Below are 20,079 nucleotides of genomic sequence, written 5' to 3'. Positions count from 1 at the left end.
ATTTGATAATGGGATCACATCATTAGGAGAATGATGTGATGGACAAGACCCATCCGCTAGCTTAGCATAATGATCGTTCAGTTTTATTGCTATTGCTTTCTTCATGTCAAATACATATTCCATCGATTATGAGATTATGCAACTCCCGGATACCGGGGCAATACCTTGTGTTCTATCAAACCTCACAATGTAAATGGTGATCATAAATATGCTCTACAGGTATCTCCAAAGGTGTTTGTTGAGTTGGCATAGATCGAGATTATGATTTGTCACTCCGAGTATCGGAGAGGTATCTCTGGGCCCTCTCGGTAATACACATCATAAGCTTGCAAGAAAATGACTAAGGTGTTATTCACGAGGTGATGTAATATGGAACGAGTAAAGAGACTTGCCGGTAACGAGATTGAACTAGGTATAGAGATACCGCGATCGAATCTTGGGCAAGTAACATACCGATGGACAAAGGGAATTACATATGTTGTCATAATGGTTCGACCGATAAAGATCTTCGTAGAATATGCAAGAGCCAATATGGGCATCCAGGTTCCACTATTGGTTATTGACCGGAGAGGTGTCTCAGTCATGTCTACATAGTTCTCGAACCCGTAGGGTCCGCACGCTGAACGCTCATTGACGATATTGTGTTATATGAGTTATGTGATTTGGTGACCGAATGTTGTTTAGAGTCCCAGATGAGATCACAGACATGATGAGGAGTCTCAAAATGGTCGAGAGGTAAAGATTGATATATAGAACGTTGGTATACGGGCACCGGAAGTGTATCGGAGGGTACCGGGTACTTATGGGGTCACCGGAAAGGAGTCGGCACCCCCAACAAAGATATGGGCCTTATGGGCCAAGAGAGGGAACACACCAGCCCACAAGGGGTTGGTGCGCCCCTATAGAGGCCAGCCCTATGAGGAGGAGCATGAAAGAGGGGAGGGAAAGGAAAGTGTGGAGTAGGACTCCCCCTTCCTTCCCTCCCCCCTCTTTCCTCCCCCCTTCTTCATACAAGGAAAGGGGGGCGCGGGAGGGAAGGAGCCCTAGGGCCGGCTGTCACACCCACGATGCGGCTATATCTCCCACGTGTCGGGGCACGACTTAGAGGCATAAACGCATGGTAGGCATGTCGCAAGAGGGGTAATCTTTACACATCCCATGTACTGAATAAGAAAGGGATAAAGAGTTGGCTTACAATCGCCACTTCACACAATACATAAATATATCATACATCATCCAGAATACAATCAAGGTCCGACTACAGAACCAAATAAAAGAAAGACAACCCCAAATGCTAGATCCCCGATCGCCCCAACTGGGCTCCTCTACTGATCATCCGGAAAAGAAATATAGTAACGACCCGAATCCTCATCAAACTCCCACTTGAGTTCGTTAGCATCCCCTGCACTGGCATCATCGGCACCTGCATCTATTTGGAAGTATCTGTGAGTCACGGGGACTCAGCAATCTCACACCCGCGAGATCAAGACTATTTAAGCTTAAGGTAGGAAAGGGTAGTGAGGTGGAGCTGCAGCAAGCACTAGCATATATGGTGGCTAACTTACGCAAAAGAGAGCGAGAAGAGAAGCAAAGCACGGTCGAGAAGCTAATGGTGACCAAGAAGTGATCCTGAAGCTACTTACGTTCAAGAATAACACGAGACCGTGTTCTCTTCCCGGACTCCGCGGAAAAGAGACCATCACGGCTACACACGTGGTTGATTCATTTTAATTAAGTTAAGTGTCAAGTTCTCTACAACAGGACATTAACAAATTCCCATCTGCCCATAACCACGGGCACGGCTTTCGAAAGTTCAAAACCCTGCAGGGGTGTCCCAACTTAGCCCATCACAAGCTATCACAGTCAATGAAGGATATTCCTTCTAGCGGGAAGACCCGATCGCTCTCGGAAACCTGGTTACAAGACATTTCGACAAAGGTAAAACAAGACTAGCAAAGCCACCCGATGTGCCGACAAATCCCGATAGGAGTCGCACATATCTCGTTCTCAGGGAAACACCGGATGAGACAGGCTATGAGTAAAACCAACCCTCGAGTTTCTCTGAGGTGGCCCCGCAGGCGGCTCGGTTCGGACCAACACTCAGAGGAGCACTAGCCCCCCGGGGGGGGATTAAAATAAAGATGACCCTTGAGTCTGCAGAACCCAAGGGAAGGTATATGGTGGTAGGTAGGCAAATGGTAAAACCAAGGTTGGGCCTTGCTGGAGGAGTGTTATTCAAAGTGAACTGTCAAGGGGTTCCCATAACACCCAACCGCGTAAGGAACGCAAAATCAAGGAACATAACACCGGTATGACGGAAACTAGGGCGGCAAGAGTGGAACAAAACAACAGTCATAAGGCCGAGCCTTCCACCCTTTACCAAGTATATAGATGCATTAAAGTAAATAAGAGATAATAATTATATCCCAACAATATCCATGTTCCAACATGGAACAAACTTCATCTTCACCTGCAACTAGCAACACTATAAGAGGGGCTGAGCAAAAGCGATAACATAGCCAAACAACGATTTGCTAGGAAAGGTGGGTTAGAGGCTTGACATGGCAATTTGGGAGGCATGATAAAGCAAGTGGTAGGTATCGCGGCATGGCAATAGAGCGAACAACTAGCAAGCGAAGATAGAAGTGATTTCGAGGGTATGGTCATCTTGCCTGCAAAGTTATCAGTGTTGACGAAAGCTTGCTCCTCGTTAGCATACTCAACAGGTTCCTAGATCATGTACTCGTCTCCCAGATCTACCCAAAGCAAGAACACAAGCAAAAGTACCAACAATCAATCATGGTGCAATGCACAAACAACATGATGCAAAACATGGCATGACATGCGGGATGTGATATGCAATGCATATGCATGCTCCAGAAGGAAAGGAATGATAAAGGCATCAACTTGGCAAACCAAGTGTGCCGCTGGAAAGATGAGATGATTTTGGTCGAAATCGATATAAAGATCACCGGAATCGGATGCACGGTTTGCAGATGGCAAGCAAAATAAGAATGGCACAATTCTGCGATTAACAGCACGATGCCATCTAGAATGCAATAAGAAACTAAGTTACTGCACTCCAACATAGCAATAAAGCATATGTCAGTGATCTACTCAAGATGCTTGACAAAACATGAACACTGAGCTACGGCTAAATCACACTAAAACGGGTTCAAACAAGCATGGCAAAAGTGCAAAAGATATCGTCTTCACAGACTTAGTGAAAATACTAACATGCCAGGAATTAACATCAGGAAGCCATGTTTAGAGCAAGCTAACAACACGCTATAGGAACAGATCATAGCAAACAAAGGCACAGCATGAATCTACTCAAAGCATAGAACAAAGTCCCTTACTTCCTAAGAGCCAAAAAGGCACAGAAAATATGATGGCACCCATGTAAACATAGCAAGTTTTGTTAACAGATTCAGACTTAGCAGAAAACAGAGCATGGCATAAACAGAATTATGAAGGCATCTTTGCGAGCTCTATTCACTCACCACAAGGCATTGCATGACAATATAAGCATAGAATCAATAAGAATACATGTTCAAGAAGCTAACAATGGCAAGAGCAAGTTCATAGCATGCATGGATCAACTACAACAACCATGGCAAAATTGATTAACACGTAAACAATCTGCCAGGAACATTTTATAGCAAAAGTAGAGAAAGATTAAGACATGCGAGGGCACTCCATAATTGCAAAAGGGACATGGATGGATAGAGCATAATAATATGTCCAAATCATCCTTACTTAAGCAACTCAAAACAAGCATGGATCTCACTGTAGCATCATAGATACATGGCATAAAAATAACAACAGAGCAAGGACTTAGCAAAATCCTAAGTCCCTAAAATCAACAATATCACGAAGGCTACTTTGCATGCTTATGCTAGTCACAAAAAAGATCACAAAAATACATGGAAAGCACCCCTGTAAATATGGCATGACATAGACCAAAACACATGTAGAGCTCATGTTCATATGAAGCACACAACAAATGTGACAAAAATGACAAATGCTCATAATCTTCTAAGCAACAGGAGAAAACATTTTATAGCACTCTTGCATCAGTGATTTGGGCATCAAGATGTCAAACTAGCATGCCACAATGGAACAAAATGAAGAGCACATCATGATGAACATTTTGATATATCATGCGCATGAAACGGAGCTACGGACACAGAGTTATGGCATGATGAACATAGCACCAGAATGCAAAAATATCAGGGACTTAGACGAAAAATGGGGGTCAACCTCGTCAGATCTAGATCTGGCGCGGAGTCCGAGGATCACCGGAGATGGAGGTCACGGCGGAAGCCGATGCTTGCGGACGAGGAGGGTTCGCCGGAGATGGCCGGGGACGGCACCGGAGTGGCTTGAAGGTGTGGCGTCGAGGTAGAGGCGACGGGCCTCGTAGTGGGCGCGGGCGGTGGGTGCCGGCGAGCTTCGGTTGCGGTGGACGTGGCTGGCTCCGGTGGCGGTGGGCGGCGCGGAGGAGCAGGGCGGCGGGGACGAGCTTGGCCGGGCGGCGCGCGGGGACGACGCGGGAGGTGGCGACGCGTGCGACCCGGGCTGGGAGGGCCGGCGATGGGCCCGAGCGGGCCTAGCGGCGGGGCAGTGGCCAGGGATAGGTGGCGCGCCCGGTTGGCTGCGGGCGGTGGCGGTGGACGTGTCCGGCACCGGCGGACACGTCCGGCGGCGGAGAGGGAGCGGGGCTAGGGTTTGGACTCGAAAATTCGAAGGAGTGCACATATTTATAGCTAGGAGGAAGTAGGAGTGTCCAAATGGAGTGTAGTTTTTGACCACGTGATCGTGATCCAACGATGGAGGACATGGGAGGGGTTTGGAAGGGTTATTGGGCCGTTTTGGAGGGGTGTTGGGCTGCAACACACACGGGGCCTTTACGGTTCCCTGGTTGACCGTTGGAGTTTCAAACGGACTCCAAATGACACGAAATTTGACAGGTGGTCTACCGGTGGTGTACCAAGGCCGCTTGGCAAATCTTGGTCCATTCCGAGAATGTTTAACCCCCGAACACAAAAAGAGACAAAAGGGGGCGCCGATGCACGTAGGAGTGTCGGATTGCAAAACGGACAACGGGGAAAAAGCTCGGATGCATGAGACGAACACGTATGTAAATGAGATGCACATGATAACATGATATGAAATGCATGACATGAACAACAAGCAAAACGAAGGAAAACCCCAACCACAAAGGGAAATCTCATAACTTAAAGCCAAAAATGGCAAGAGTCGGAGTATAAATATGGCAAGTTACATCCGGGGTGTTACACCGGCGGCCAGCCCCTTGGGGTGCACCCTGGCTGCCTCCCCTCCCCCTCCCACCTATATATATGGGGAGGGGGCGCCACACAGGGACACAACATTGTCTTAGATGTGTGCGGAGATCACATCACCATCACCATCACCACGCCGTCGTGCTATCAGAACTCATCTACTTCCTCGCTGTCTTGCTAGATCAAGAAGGTGGAGAACATCACCGAGCTGAACGTGTGCAGAACACGGAGGTGTCGTGCGTTTGGTACTAGATCGGTTGGAGCGTGAAGAAAGTTCCACTACATCAACCGCATTGTGAACCGCTTCCTCTTACGGTCTACGAGGGTAGGTAGACACACTCTCCCCTCTCGTTTCTATGCATATCCATGCATGGATAGCTCATTGTGTGTGCGTAAATTTTTTTGTTTTCCATGCAACGTTTCCCAATAGTGGTATCAGAGCCAGGTCTATTCATAGATGACATGCACGAGTAGAACACAAAGAGTTATGGGCGATGATAGTCATACTGCTTACCACCAACGTTCTATTTTGATTCGGCGGTATTGTGGGATGAAGTGGCCCGGACAAACCTTACATGTCCACGCACATGAGACCGGTTGCAGGATGATCATAAAGATGCTCTAGAGGTATCTCTAAAGGTGTTTGTTGAGTTGGCATAGATCGAGATTAGGATTTGTCACTCTGAGTATCAGAGAGGTATCTCTGGGCCCTCTCGGTAATACACATCATAAGAAGCCTTGCAAGCAAAGTGACTAATGAGTTAGTTGTAGGATGATGTATTACGGAACAAGTAAAGAGACTTGCTGGTGACAAGATTGAACTAGGTATGAAGATACCGACGATCGAATCTCGGGCAAGTAACATACCGATGGACAAAGGGAATTACGTATGTTGTCATAACGGTTGGACCGATAAAGATCTTCGTAGAATATGTAGGAGCCAATATGGGCATCTAGGTTCCGCTATTGGCTATTGACTGGAGAGGTCTCTCGGTCATGTCTACATAGTGCTCGAACCTGTAGGGTCCGCACACTTAATGTTCGTTGACGATATAGTGTTATATGATTTGGTGACCGAATGTTGCTCCGAGTCCCGTATGTGATCACGGACATGATGAGGAGTCTCGAAATGGTCAAGAGGTAAAGATTGATATATAGGACGATGGTATTCAGACACCGGAAGTGTCTAGGGGTGTACCGTGTGATCATCGGAGTACCGGAGGGGGTACTGGACAGCCCCGGGAGGTTAGTGGGCCTATTGGGCCATAAGAGGGGAGCACACCAGCCCACAAGGGGCTGGCACGCCCCCCATGGCAGCCTCCCAAGTGGGGAAAGGAAAGGGGGGATTTGGCCTCCCCCTTCCTTCCTCTCACGCCTTTACTTCCCCCCTCCGACAAAGTAGGAGCCCTAGTAGGATTCAGACCTACTTGGTCCACCCCTTGGCATCTCACCTCTCCCTCCCATATATATATATATATATGTGGGGGGGGGGCCTAGTACAAGCACAACAATCCCTTAGCCGTGTGCGGCGCCCCCTCCACAGTTTACACCTCCGGTCATATTTTCGTAGTGCTTAGGCGAAGCCCTACAGAGATAGCTTCACCATCACCGTCACCATGCCGCCGTGTTGCCGGAACTCATCCACTACCTCGCTGTCTTACTGGATCAAGAAGGCGGAGGACGTCGCTGAGCTGAACGTGTGTTGAACGCGGAGGTGCCGTACGTTTGGTGCTCGATCGGTTGGAACACGAAGAAGTTCGACTACATCAACCGCGTTGTCAAATGCTTCCGCTTACAGTCCATGAGAGTGATAACCCACAAGTATAGGGGATCAATTGTAGCCTCTTTCAATAAGTAAGAGTGTCGAACCCAACGAGGAGCTAAAGGTAGAACAAATATTCCCTCAAGTTCAATCGACCACCGATACAACTCTACGCACGCGTAATCTTCGCTTTACCTAGAACATGTATGAAACTAGAAGTACTTTGTATGTGTTGCAGGATAGGTTTGCAAGATAATAAAGAGCACATAAATAAAAACTAGGGGCTTTGTAGATAAAGACACAACTAAGTTAGTTTTAGTAGAGAGCTTTTTGTCACAAGAAAGTTATGTGTCCCTAGGCAATCGATAACTAGATCGGTAATCATTATTGCAATTTTATATGAGGGAGAGGCATAAGTGTAGCGACCAGACCTCAAACAGTCTGATCTCTATGCTCCAGTGTCATCCCTGGATCAGTAATGCTGACACCACACAATACTTGGAGGATTTATAGCAGAGTAGCAATCACACACTTATTACATCGAGTGTCTCATAACAGAACTTATTACAATAAATATGGCTTAAGGCAATCTAATAACGATAACAGCGGAAGGCTTGGAAGAAAGTGAGTCCATCAATTCCAACGGCATCACTGAGTATAGAACCACGACCTAAAACTCCTTAATCGTCATCTGCAAAGTCTGCAACATTAACGTTGCAGCCCGAAACGGGTCAGCACATGGAATGTGCTGGCAATGTAACACATAGAGAGTAATGGAATGAAACAGCTATACTATATGCATATTTGGCTGGTGGAAAGCTCTATGGTTACAATTTTGCATAAAGCCAATTTTTCCCTACTTCAAAGGAATAAATTTTATTTAACTATCATGGTAGTTGTTAAACATTGAGAATGGTTGACAGAATTCTCAATCCCAATTAAGCATCATCATTTAACATAACCCAACAAAATTAATTTAGAGTAATATGTTGAGATTCACATGATAATCCAAGTACTAGATACTCAAGATGTCCATAACCGGGGACACGGCTAACCATGATTAGTTTATTACACTCTGCAGAGGTTTGCGCACTTTTCCCCGCAAGACTCGATCGCCTCCGTTTGGTTTCTCGCACTACATGGTGTTTGAGAAGACGGATGACCGAGACATAGTCTTTCAGAAGCGCTAGCACCTTACGATCGGGTAGACCGTACCACCTACAATCCCCTACATCTGCAAGTCTACCACTGTAAGAGTTCGCACGACTTAGTCAACTATGCTAGAGCCCATAATAGCTTGTGGCTGCACACGGAAGTTTCTAGTATGAATAGTCTCATGATCCCTTTGAGCCTGTGTGGCGGTCCAAAAGAAAACAGGCAAGTCCTGGAATACCCAGGTGCCTCAATCCACCCAGATGTGTGTTTAAATTGCCACCTTAGATAAACCATTAATTAACAATCTCACATCTTTCATGGATATCACTCACCCAATCCACGTCTACTAGCATAGCATGGCATAATAAGAAAACGTAGAAGTAACTCCCAAAGGTTTGATAATAAACAGGTAATAGGTACTACCTCATCTACTTCCCATCCACAATTTAATTAGATCCTAATCATTCAATGTGTGAGGTTTGATCTAATGCAATAAAACTGGGTAGTAGAAAAGGTATGATCAAAGTGTTACTTGCCTTGCTGATGATCCGTGAAACCTAACGATTCGAAGTAACATGCGGCGCACTCCGGGTATTCTATCGCAGACAAACAACAAGCATACAATAAGTACTCATCAAATGCACGGCTAAAACTAAAATAAGAGATCTAACCAGAAGGTTCAACTTAAGAACTCCGGTTGGCAAAAAGAACCAAATCGAACGAAGCAACGAAAGTCAAACATCGAAAGAAAACACTTCGTTCTAGTAATCTGGATCTAGGGAAAATTTTACATTAGCAAAATCTTGTTTAAGTTGGTTGAACGGATAGAGGGTTTAGAGACGAAACTGTAGGCGCTTGAATCGCCTGATTCCGATAAACGAGCGAAAAGTTATACTAAAATGAAAATCGGATCAGGAATCACGATGAGAAAAATCGCGGATTTAATCCGAGAAAAAGAAAAAAGACAAACGCTCGCTAGAACGAACGAACGGACGAACGCTCGCTATTTAAATAAACCAGAAAAACCGATCTATTTAAAAAAACTGAATCTAAAAAAAACCGACGGAAAAATCCGACGAAAACCAATCTAATTTAAAAAAAACGATGGCACGGAAGTCGAGGCGCGGCGAACCTCGGCGGCGGCGGCGGCGGCGGTGTCCGGTGGCGGCGGCGGCGGCGCGGAGCGGGAGCGGGCGGTTGTGGCGGGCGGCTAGGGTTTCTCCCGGGGGGTCTGGGCCGGCTTTTAAAGGCCACCTCGGGCCGGAGTCCTATCCGGACACGGCCCGTAGGTCGGTTCGTTTTTTTATTATTCCACTCGGAAGAAAAATAAAAAGAAATACTAAACGGACTCCAAAAATTTCGAAATAAATTTTCACGGGCTTCTAAAATCAAGCCGCACAAGGTGAACATTTATTTGGTACCTAAATAGAATTTTGAAAGACGCACATTTTCCTAAATTCAAATAAAACACCGAAAAACTCCGAAAAAAACTTATTTGATTTTATTATTAAATCCTCAATATTTCTTTATTTTGGGAAAGTCATTTTATTCCCTCTCTCATATTTTTGTAATAGAAATAATTGACGATAAAATAAATAAAATCAAATGATCCTATTCTCAAAATTTGAGAGAACTCAAATATGAAAATAACGAAATCCCCAACTCTCTCCGTGGGTCATTGAGTTGCGTAGAATTTCTAGGATCAACCAAAATGCAAAATAAAATATGATATGCACTGATGATCTAATGTATAACATTCCAAATTGGAAATTTGGGATGTTACAAACCTACCCCCCTTAAGATGAATCTCGCCCTCGAGATTCGGGTTGGCTAGAAAATAGGTGAGGGTGGTCCTTGAGCAAATCTTCCTCTCGCTCCCAGGTGGCTTCATCCTCTATGTGGTGGCTCCACTGAACTTTGCAAAACTTGATAACCTTGCTGCGGGTAACTCGGCTGGCAAACTCGAGGATGTTAATTGGCTTCTCCTCGTAGGTCAAATCGGTTATCTAACTGAATTGTTTCCAATGGCACTGTGTCTCTCAAAGGTATGTCAGCCATCTCCGCATGACATTTCTTTAACTGGGAAACGTGGAACACATCATGAACTCCTGACAATCCTTTGGGCAATTCCAACTTGTAGGCCACCTCTCCCATACGTTCCAAAACTCGATATGGTCCTATAAATCGTGGTGCTAACTTCCCTTTAACTCCAAAACGCTTTGTTCCCCGAAGTGGAGATACTCGAAGATAAGCTCTATCTCCGACTTCGTAAACTGTCTTCTTGCGTTTAGAATCTGCATAACTCTTCTGTCTGGACTGGGCTACCTTGAGCCTATCGCGAATCAACTTCACCTTCTGTTCAGACTCTTTAATCAAGTCAGGTCCAAACAACTGGCGGTCTCCAACTTCGTCCCACGATAACGGTGTCCTGCACCTTCTTCCGTACAAGGCTTCGAAAGGGGACATCTTCAAACTGGTTTGATAACTGTTGTTGTAAGAGAACTCTCCATATGGCAAATTATCGTCCCAACTAGATCCGTAATCTAGCGCACAAGCTCTCAGCATATCTTCCAAAATCTGATTGACTCTCTCAGTCTGTCCATCTGTCTGTGGATGAAAAGATGTACTGAATTCTAGCCAGGTACCCAAAGTTTCGTGCAACTGCTTCCAGAACTTTGAGGTAAATTGGGTTCCTCTATCTGATACGATACTCCTTGGAACTCCATGCAGACATACGATCCTGGTCATGTATATCTTTGCCAACTTAGCACTGGTGTAAGTGGTCTTTACTGGGATGAAATGAGCTACTTTCGTCAATCGATCAACTACAACCCAAATCGAGTCATAGCCTGAACGAGTCCTGGGTAATCCAGTGATAAAATCCATGCCTAGCTTATCCCACTTCCATTCGGGTATCGGCAATGGTTGTAACAATCCTGCTGGCTTCTGATGCTATGCCTTTACTCTCTGACATACATCACAAACTGCTACATACTCCACAATATCCTTCTTCATTCCAGTCCACCAGAAAATATCCTTCAAATCCAAATACATCTTGGTATTTCCTGGGTGAATCGAATGTGGTGAATCGTGTGCCTCTTGCAAAATCAACTTCCTAATCTCCGGGTCATTGGGCACATAAACACGGTCTTCAAACCATAGGGTGTCGTGCTCATCCTCACGAAATCCTTTAGCTTTTCCTTTGCTCAGTTTCTCCTTTATAGTGGCAATCTCTTTGTCAGTTTTCTGAGCTTCCCTGATTCTATCCATCAAAGTTGACTGAATCTCCAATGCTGCTACATAGCCTCTTGGAACTACTTCCACACATAGTTCACGAAGATTTTCTGCTAACTCCTTGGGTATTCCTCCCGTCATTAAGGTATTGACATGGCTCTTACGGCTTAATGCGTCAGCTACTACATTAGCCTTTCCGGGGTGATAATGCAATTTCATATCATAATCCTTGATAAGCTCCAACCATCTCCTTTGTCTGAGATTCAACTCCTTCTGGGTGAAAATGTACTTCAAACTCTTATGATCCGTGTACACCTCACAATGATTTCCAATGAGGAAATGTCTCCATGTTTTCAGTGCATGCACTACGGCTGCAAACTCCAAATCATGTGTGACATAATTCAACTCATGAGGTTTCAGTTGTCTTGAGGCATATGAAACAACTCTCCCTTCCTACATAAGCACTGCTCCAAGTCCTCGACGTGAAGCGTCGCAATACAGCTCATAATCTTTGGTCTGGTCTAGCAAAATCAACACTGGTGAGGTAACCAAGCATTTCTTCAACTCCTGGAAACTAGCCTCACATTCCTCTGTCCATATGAACTTGGTATCCTTCTTTAACAACTCTATCATAGGCTTCGCAATCTTTGAGAAATTCTCAATAAATCTCCGATAGTATCCTGCGAGTCCAAGAAAACTCCCGGATCTCTCCAACTGTTGTTGGGGCTTCCCACTTGGTCACGGTTTCAACTTTAGTGGGATCAACTTCTATACCTTCTCCAGATATAACGTGTCCGAGGAATCCTACTTCCTTCAACCAAAACTCACATTTGCTGAACTTGGCATATAATTGATGTTCTCTGAGCTTTCCAAGTACCAAACGCAAATGCTCCTTATGTTCCTCTTCATTCTTCGAATAAACCAGGATATCATCAATGAACACTACGACGAACTTATCCAAAAACTCCATAAACACTTTGTTCATCATGTTCATAAAATAGGCAGGTGCGTTAGTCAGACCAAATGACATAACGGTATACTCATACAGCCCATACCTGGTGGTAAAAGCTGTCTTCGGAATATCCTGTTCTTGAATCTTCAACTGGTGGTATCCTGATCGCAGATCGATCTTGGAAAATACCTTAGCTCCTTGCAATCGATCGAACAGATCATTGATCATTGATAGTGGGTACTTGTTCTTGATCATTACTCCATTCAATCCTCGATAATCAACAACCATCCTTAACGATCCATCCTTCTTCTCCACTAGAAGTACTGGTGATCCCCAAGGTGAAGAACTTGGGCGAATATATCCTTTATCCAGTAACTCCTTAATCTGCTTCTTAATTTCCACCAAATCCTTTGCTGGCATCCTATATGGTCTCTTTGATATTGGCCCTGTGCCTGGCAATAGCTCAATCAAAAACTCAATATCTCTATCTGGTGGCATGCCTGGCAACTCCTCTGGAAATACATCAGGGAAATCCCTTACCACTGGTACTTCCTCCTGTACAACTCCTGTTAGGCAATTTACTTGAGTCCTCTTTGGCACATGTCGGGATACATACTTGATCCTTCTCCCTTCTGGGGTGGTAAGCAAAATTGACTTACTAGCACATTCTATATTCCCTTCACACTTTGATAACCAATCCATGCCTAATATCACATCCAATCCTTGGGATTCCAATACTATTAGGTTTGAGGGAAAAACATAGTTACCAATCCATAATGGTAACGGATCACACCATAGACTAGCCACATACTCTGCTCCAGGCGAGGTTACTAACATGGGTGACCTAAGGGCTTGGGTTGATAGGTTATACTTATCCACAAATCCCCTTGAGATGTATGAATGCGATGCACCAGTATCAAAAAGAATGAGTGCAGTAAATGACTTAACCAAAAACTTACCTATTACTGCATCAGGCTGAGCTTCAACCTCCTCCACGCTAACGTGGTTCACCTGTCCCCTGTTGAAAGGGTTCGGCTTCTTTCCAGAACTTCCATTGCCATTTTGGCCTTCAGGGCATTCATTGGCATAATGTCCGGTCTTCTGACACTTAAAGCAAGTGACTTGGCTTAGGTCCTTCTTGGCTGGTGTTGATGGGTTGGTGTGGTTCTGGCCGTTGCTTCCTCCATTGCCATTACCATTCTTGGTTCCATTGTGATTGTGCGAGCTACCTCCTCCATGGGTATGCTGAAAATGTCCTCCCAGTCTAGGGGTAAAACGTGGCTTCTGCTGAGCTCCTGAATTGTACTTCCCTTGTCCATACTTCCTCTTGCGGTTCTCAATTTGCTGCTACTTCCCTTCAATCACAAGAGCACGATCTACCAACTCCTGGTAGTTGTTGAAGGTGGCTACCATCAACTGCATGCTCAACTCATCATTCAGTCCTTCCAGAAACTTCTCCTGCTTAGTTGCATCCGTAGCGACGTCATCTGGTGCATAATGTGCTAACTTACTAAAATCCTCCACATACTGGCCAACTATCCGTCCTCCTTGGCGCAAGTTGCGAAACTCACGCTTCTTCATGGCCATAGCTCCTGCTGAAACATGTGTAGTACGAAAAGCCTGCTGAAACTGGTCCCATGTGACAGTGTCGATAGGGAAAGTGGCTGTGAAATTCTCCCACCATGATGCTGCGGGTCCTTCTAGCTGATGTGCGGCAAAATTCACCTTCTCCGCATCTGTGCATCCTGCTGTGGTCAACTCCCTAGCTGTCTTGCGGAGCCAATCATCTGCTACTATCGGCTCGGTGCTACTGGAAAACACCGGCGGATTCAGCCTAAGAAAACGGGCTAAGTGCTCAACAGGTGGTGGTGGTGGTGGGTTTCTGTTGTTGTTCCCTTGTTTCTGATTCTGGACTAGCAACTGCATCAATGTGTTCTGCTGCTGGATCAACTGGGTGAGCTCCGGTGGAAAGGCAAATCCGAGGTCACGTCTCGGAGGCATCTGAGGGTTTAGAAAAGATGAGATATAAGAATAGAGGGGGTCTAAAGAGAAAACACTAGCCATATGCACATGAGGCAAAACAAACAATTCACTTCATTCAATCAAACAAGGGCATACAATCGATCTAACTATCACAAAAGTGCTTGGACTACTATATTTACATGGTCGACTACTACTACTAATGAGGTGGTCTACTAGAAATATTCTTCGATTGCAGACTCCATGATATCTGCTCCAGCTTCATCAACATAGTCATCATCGCTACTATCTGGTTCCGAGTCGGTGCCGTCGATGATGATGTAGTCTTCCGGGCTAATGTCCTTGGGTTCTTCGTCTTCATCTACTGGCGTAGGGCCTCCCATAAATATTCCAATATTCTTGATCAGGTCGTCATTCTTCTCCACCAATACTTCAATTTTCCTCTTCATAATCTTGACGTGTAGCCTTGAGTTCTTCCTCCAGTTCCTTGATTCTAGTCTTAGCCTTCTTCAGATCTATCATGTCGGCGCACATCTGGTTCTCCTGTCGTCGAATGTGCTGGTTAAACTCCTGGATAAAAGCTGCGATTGATCTATCCTTCCTGGTGCTGATCATCTCCCAGTGTTCATCTCGGCGCCCACAAATCTAGTAGATAGTATCCTTGAGATCCTTGCGGTAGACTTCTCCAATGCGTCCCATGGCGATGTGAGCTGACATGCTCTTTCCTAGACTCCAAGTTGGTGCATCAAAAGAAAACTCTATGGGCTCAGTGACTGCATGAACGTCCTTCCTGGAACTTGAACTTGAATCATCCAACGCTCTTCTTCAGGTAAAGTGGCGTTGTAGGTTCCGGTGAAGCTTTGTACTCCTATGTTCAGGTATCTAGTGACTTCCTTCAAGTGACGTCCAAAGGGTGTATCTTCATCCGGTTGCGTAAAGTTGTTCCTTGCACCCGCCATCCTAAAGAGTAGAAAAGATGAGAAGTCAGAAGAGAAGAGAGTGAATAGTGATCTAGGTCTTTTAGCTTAGTGGTCGTGTCCTACAGTCATCATGTGCTCTGATACCATCTCTGTAGCGACCAGACCTCAAACAGTCTGATCTCTGTGCTCCGGTGTCATCCCTGGATCAGTAATGCTGACACCACACAGTACTCGGAGGATTTATAGCAGAGTAGGAATCACACACTTATTACATCGAGTGTCTCATAAGAGAACTTATTACAATAAATATGGCTTAAGGCCATCTAATAACGATAACAGCGGAAGGCTTGGAAGAAAGTGAGTCCATCAACTCCAACGGCATCACTGAGTATAGAACCATGACCTAAAACTCCTTAATCGTTGTCTGAAAAGTCTGCAACATTAATGTTGCAGCCCGAAACAGGTCAGCACATGGAATATGCTGGCAATGTAACACATAGAGAGTAATGGAATGAAACAGCTATACTATATGCATATTTGGCTGGTGGAAAGCTCTATGGTTACAATTTTGCGTAAAGCCAATTTTTCCCTACTTCAAAGGAATAAATTTTATTTAACTATCATGGTAGTTGTTAAACATTGAGAATGGTTGACAGCATTCTCAATCCCAATTAAGCATCATCATTTAACATAACCCAACAAAATTAATTTAGAGTAACATGTTGAGATTCACATGATAATCCAAGTACTAGATACTCAAGATGTCCATAACCGAGGACACGGCTAACCATGATTAGTTTATTACACTCTGTAGAGGTTTGCGCACTTTTCCCCACAAGACTCGATCGCCTCCGTTTGGTTTCTCGCACTACATGGTGTTAGAGAAGACGGATGACCGAGACATAGTCTTTCAGAAGCGCTAGCACCTTACGATTGGGTAGACCGTACCACCTACAATCCCCTACATCTGCTAGTCTACCACTGTAAGAGTTCGCACGACTTAGTCAACTATGCTAGAGCCCATAATAGCTTGTGGCTGCACGCGGAAGTTTCTAGTATGAATAGTCTCATGATCCCTTTGAGCCTGGGTGGTGGTCCAAAAGAAAACAGGCAAGTCCTGGAATACCCAGGTGCCTCAATCCACCCAGATGTGTGTTTAAGTTGCCACCTTAGATAAACCATTAATTGACAATCTCACATCTGTCATGGATATCACTCACCCAATCCACGTCTAGTAGCATAGCATGGCATAATAAGAAAACGTAGAAGTAACTCCCAAAGGTTTGATAATAAACAGGTAATAGGTACTACCTCATCTACTTCCCATCCCACAATTTAATTAGATCCTAATCATGCAATGTGTGAGGTTTGATCTAATGCAATAAAACTGGGTAGTAGAAAAGGTATGATCAAAGTGTTACTTGCCTTGCTGATGATCCGCGAAACCTAACGATTCGAAGTAACAGGCGGCGCACTCCGGGTATTCTATCACAGACAAACAACAAGCATACGATAAGTACTCATCTAATGCACGGGTAAAACTAAAATAAGAGATCTAACCAGAAGGTTCAACTTAAGAACTCCGGTTGGCAAAAAGAATCAAATCGAACGAAGCAACGAAAGTCAAACATCGAAAGAAAACACTTCGTTCTAGTAATCTGGATCTAGGGAAAATTTTACATTAGCAAAATCTTGTTTAAGTTGGTTCAACGGATAGAGGGTTTCGAGACGAAACTCTAGGCGCTTGAATCGCCTGATTCTGATAAACGAGCGAAAAGTTATACTAAAACGAAAATCGGATCAGGAATCGCGATCAGAAAAATCATGGATTTAATCCGAGAAAAAGAAAAACGACGAACGCTCGCTAGAACGAACGAACGGACGAACGCTCGCTATTTAAATAAACCGGAAAAACCGATCTATTTAAAAAAACCGAATCAAAAAAAACCGACGAAAAAATCTAACGAAAACCGATCTAATTTAAAAAATGATGGCAGGGAAGTCGAGGCGCGGTGAACCTTGGCGGCGGCGGCGGCGGCGGCAGCGGCGGCGGCGCGGGGCGGCGGCGGCGGCGGCGCGGGGCGGGAGCGGGCGGCTGGGGCGGGCGGCTAGGGTTTCTCCCGGGGGGCTGGGCCGGCTTTTAAAGGCCACCTCGGGCCGGAGTCCTATCCGGACACGACCCGTAGGTCGATTCATTTTTTTTATTATTCCGCTTGTTAGAAAAATAAAAAGAAATACTAAACGGACTCCAAAAATTCCGAAAAAACTTATTTGATTTTATTATTAAATCCTCAATATTTCTTTATTTTGGGAAAGACATTTTATTCCCTCTCTCATATTTTTGTAATAGAAACAATTGATGATAAAATAAATAAAGTCAAATGATCCTATTCTCAAAATTGGAGAGAACTCAAATATGAAAATAACGAAATCCCCAACTCTCTCCGTGGGTCATTGAGTTGCATAGAATTTCTAGGATCAACCAAAATGCAAAATAAAATATGATATGCAATGAAGATCTAATGTATAACATTCCAAATTGGAAATTTGGGATGTTACAATAAGCTAACGTACTTTCTCTCCTTGGATCATATGAACTTATGATTGGAACTCTAGGAAGCATCCGCAACTACTAAAGATCATTAAGGTAAAACCCAACCATAGCATTAAAGTATCAAGTCCTCTTTATTCCCATATGCCATAACCCACTTATCCGTGTTTGTGTTTCTATCACTCACGCAATGCGGACAATAAGAAAACCATGAACATATTGCAAACGCTATAGCGGGGATCCCTCACGCTTGCGCGACACGGAGATCACCATAGGACAACACCAATAATAAAACATGCAACTCAAATCAATCACGATCATCAATGAACCCATAGGACAAAATGGATCTACTCAAACATCATAGGATAGCCTTACATCATTGGGAAATAATATATAGTGTTGAGCACCATGTCTAAGTAGATATTACAGCAGGGAGAAGAGGTGTTACACGGCTGCACAAAGGGGGATAAAGTTGGTGATGATGGTTGTGAAGTTGTTGGTGTAGATTGCGGTCATGATGATGGCCCCGGTGGTGTTCTGGCACCACCGGGAGAGAGGGGGAGAGAGCCCCCCATCTCCTTCTTATTCCTTCACCTTCCCCCTAGATGGGAGAAGGGTTTCCCCTCTAGTCCTTGGCTTCCATGGCAGCGGAGGGGTGGGAGCCCCTCCGAGATTGGATCTCTCTCTCTGTTTCCTTCTGTTTCTGCGCTCCCAGATTCTGGTCTTTCACCGTTTCTTAAATTCCCGGAGATCAGTAACTCCGATTGGGCTGAAACTTTTACACGATTTTTATCCGGATATTGGATTTATTGCGGCGAAAGAAGGGCACCAAGCGCATTACAAAGTGGCCACAAGGACCAGGGGTGCTCCCTCCATCCTTGTGGGCCCCTCGGGCATCGTCTCACATTGATTCTTTTTCCCAATAATCACATATGTTCCAAAAAAATCTCCGTAAGTTTCTATCCCGTTCGGACTCTGTTTGATATGGATTTTCTACGAAACAAAAAACATGCAACAAAGAGGAACTGGCACTGGGCACTGGATCAATATGTTAGTCCCAAAAAATAGTATAAAAAGTTGCCAAAAGTATATAAAAGTTGTAGAATATTGGCATGAAACAATCAAAAATTATAGATACAACGGAGATGTATCAGCATCCCCAAGCTTAATTTCTGCTCGTCCTCGAGTAGGTAAATGATAAAAAAGATAATTTTTGATGTGGAATGCTACCTAGCATAATCTTGATCATATAATCTAATCATGGCATGAATATTAAGACACGAGTGATTTAAAGCAATAGTCTATCATTTGACATTAAGGCAATAATACTTCAAGCATACTAATGAAGAAATCATGTATTTTCAAAATAACATGGCCAAAGAAAGTTATCCCAAAAAATCATATAGTCTGGCTATGCTCCATCTTCATCACACAAAGTATTTCATCATGCACAACCCCAATGACAAGCCAAGCAATTGTTTCATACTTTAATGTTCTCAATCCCTTTCAACTTTCACGCAATACATGAGCGTGAGCCATGTATATAGCACTATAGGTGGAATAGATTATGATGGTGGAGGTTGTGTGGAGAAGAAAAAAGGAAGAAATTCTCACATCGACGCGGCTAATCAACAGGCTATGGAGATGCCCATCAATTGATGTCAATGTGAGGAGTAGGGATTGCCATGCAACGGATGCACCAAAGCTATAAGTGTATGAGAGCTCAAACTGAAAACTAAGTGGGTGTGCATCTGACTTGCTTGCTCATGAATACCTCGGGCATTTGAGGAAGCCCATCATCGGAATATACAAGCCAAGTTCTATAATGAAAATTCCCACTAGTATATGAAAGTGACAACATAGGAGACTCTCTCTATGAAGAACATGGTATTACTTTGAAGCACAAGTGTGGTAAAAGGATAGTAGCATTGCCCCTTCTCTCTTTTTCTCTCATTTTTTGTTTTTTTGGGCTCTCTCTTTTTTTGGCCTCTTTTTTATTTTATTATTATTATTTTTCATCCGGAGTCTCATCCCGACTTGTGGGGGAACCATAGTCTCCATCATCCTCTCCTCACTGGAACAATGCTCTAATAATGATGATCATCACACTTTTATTTACTTACAACTCAATGTTACAACTTGATATCTAGAACAAAGTATGACTCTATGTGAATGCCTCGGGCAGTGTACCAGGATGTGCAATGATCTAGCATAGCAAA

Source organism: Triticum dicoccoides, chromosome 5A (genome assembly GCF_002162155.2).
Source record: "Triticum dicoccoides isolate Atlit2015 ecotype Zavitan chromosome 5A, WEW_v2.0, whole genome shotgun sequence".
Classification (NCBI taxonomy): Eukaryota; Viridiplantae; Streptophyta; class Magnoliopsida; order Poales; family Poaceae; genus Triticum; species Triticum dicoccoides.
Note: the sequence above shows the minus strand (reverse complement) of the source record.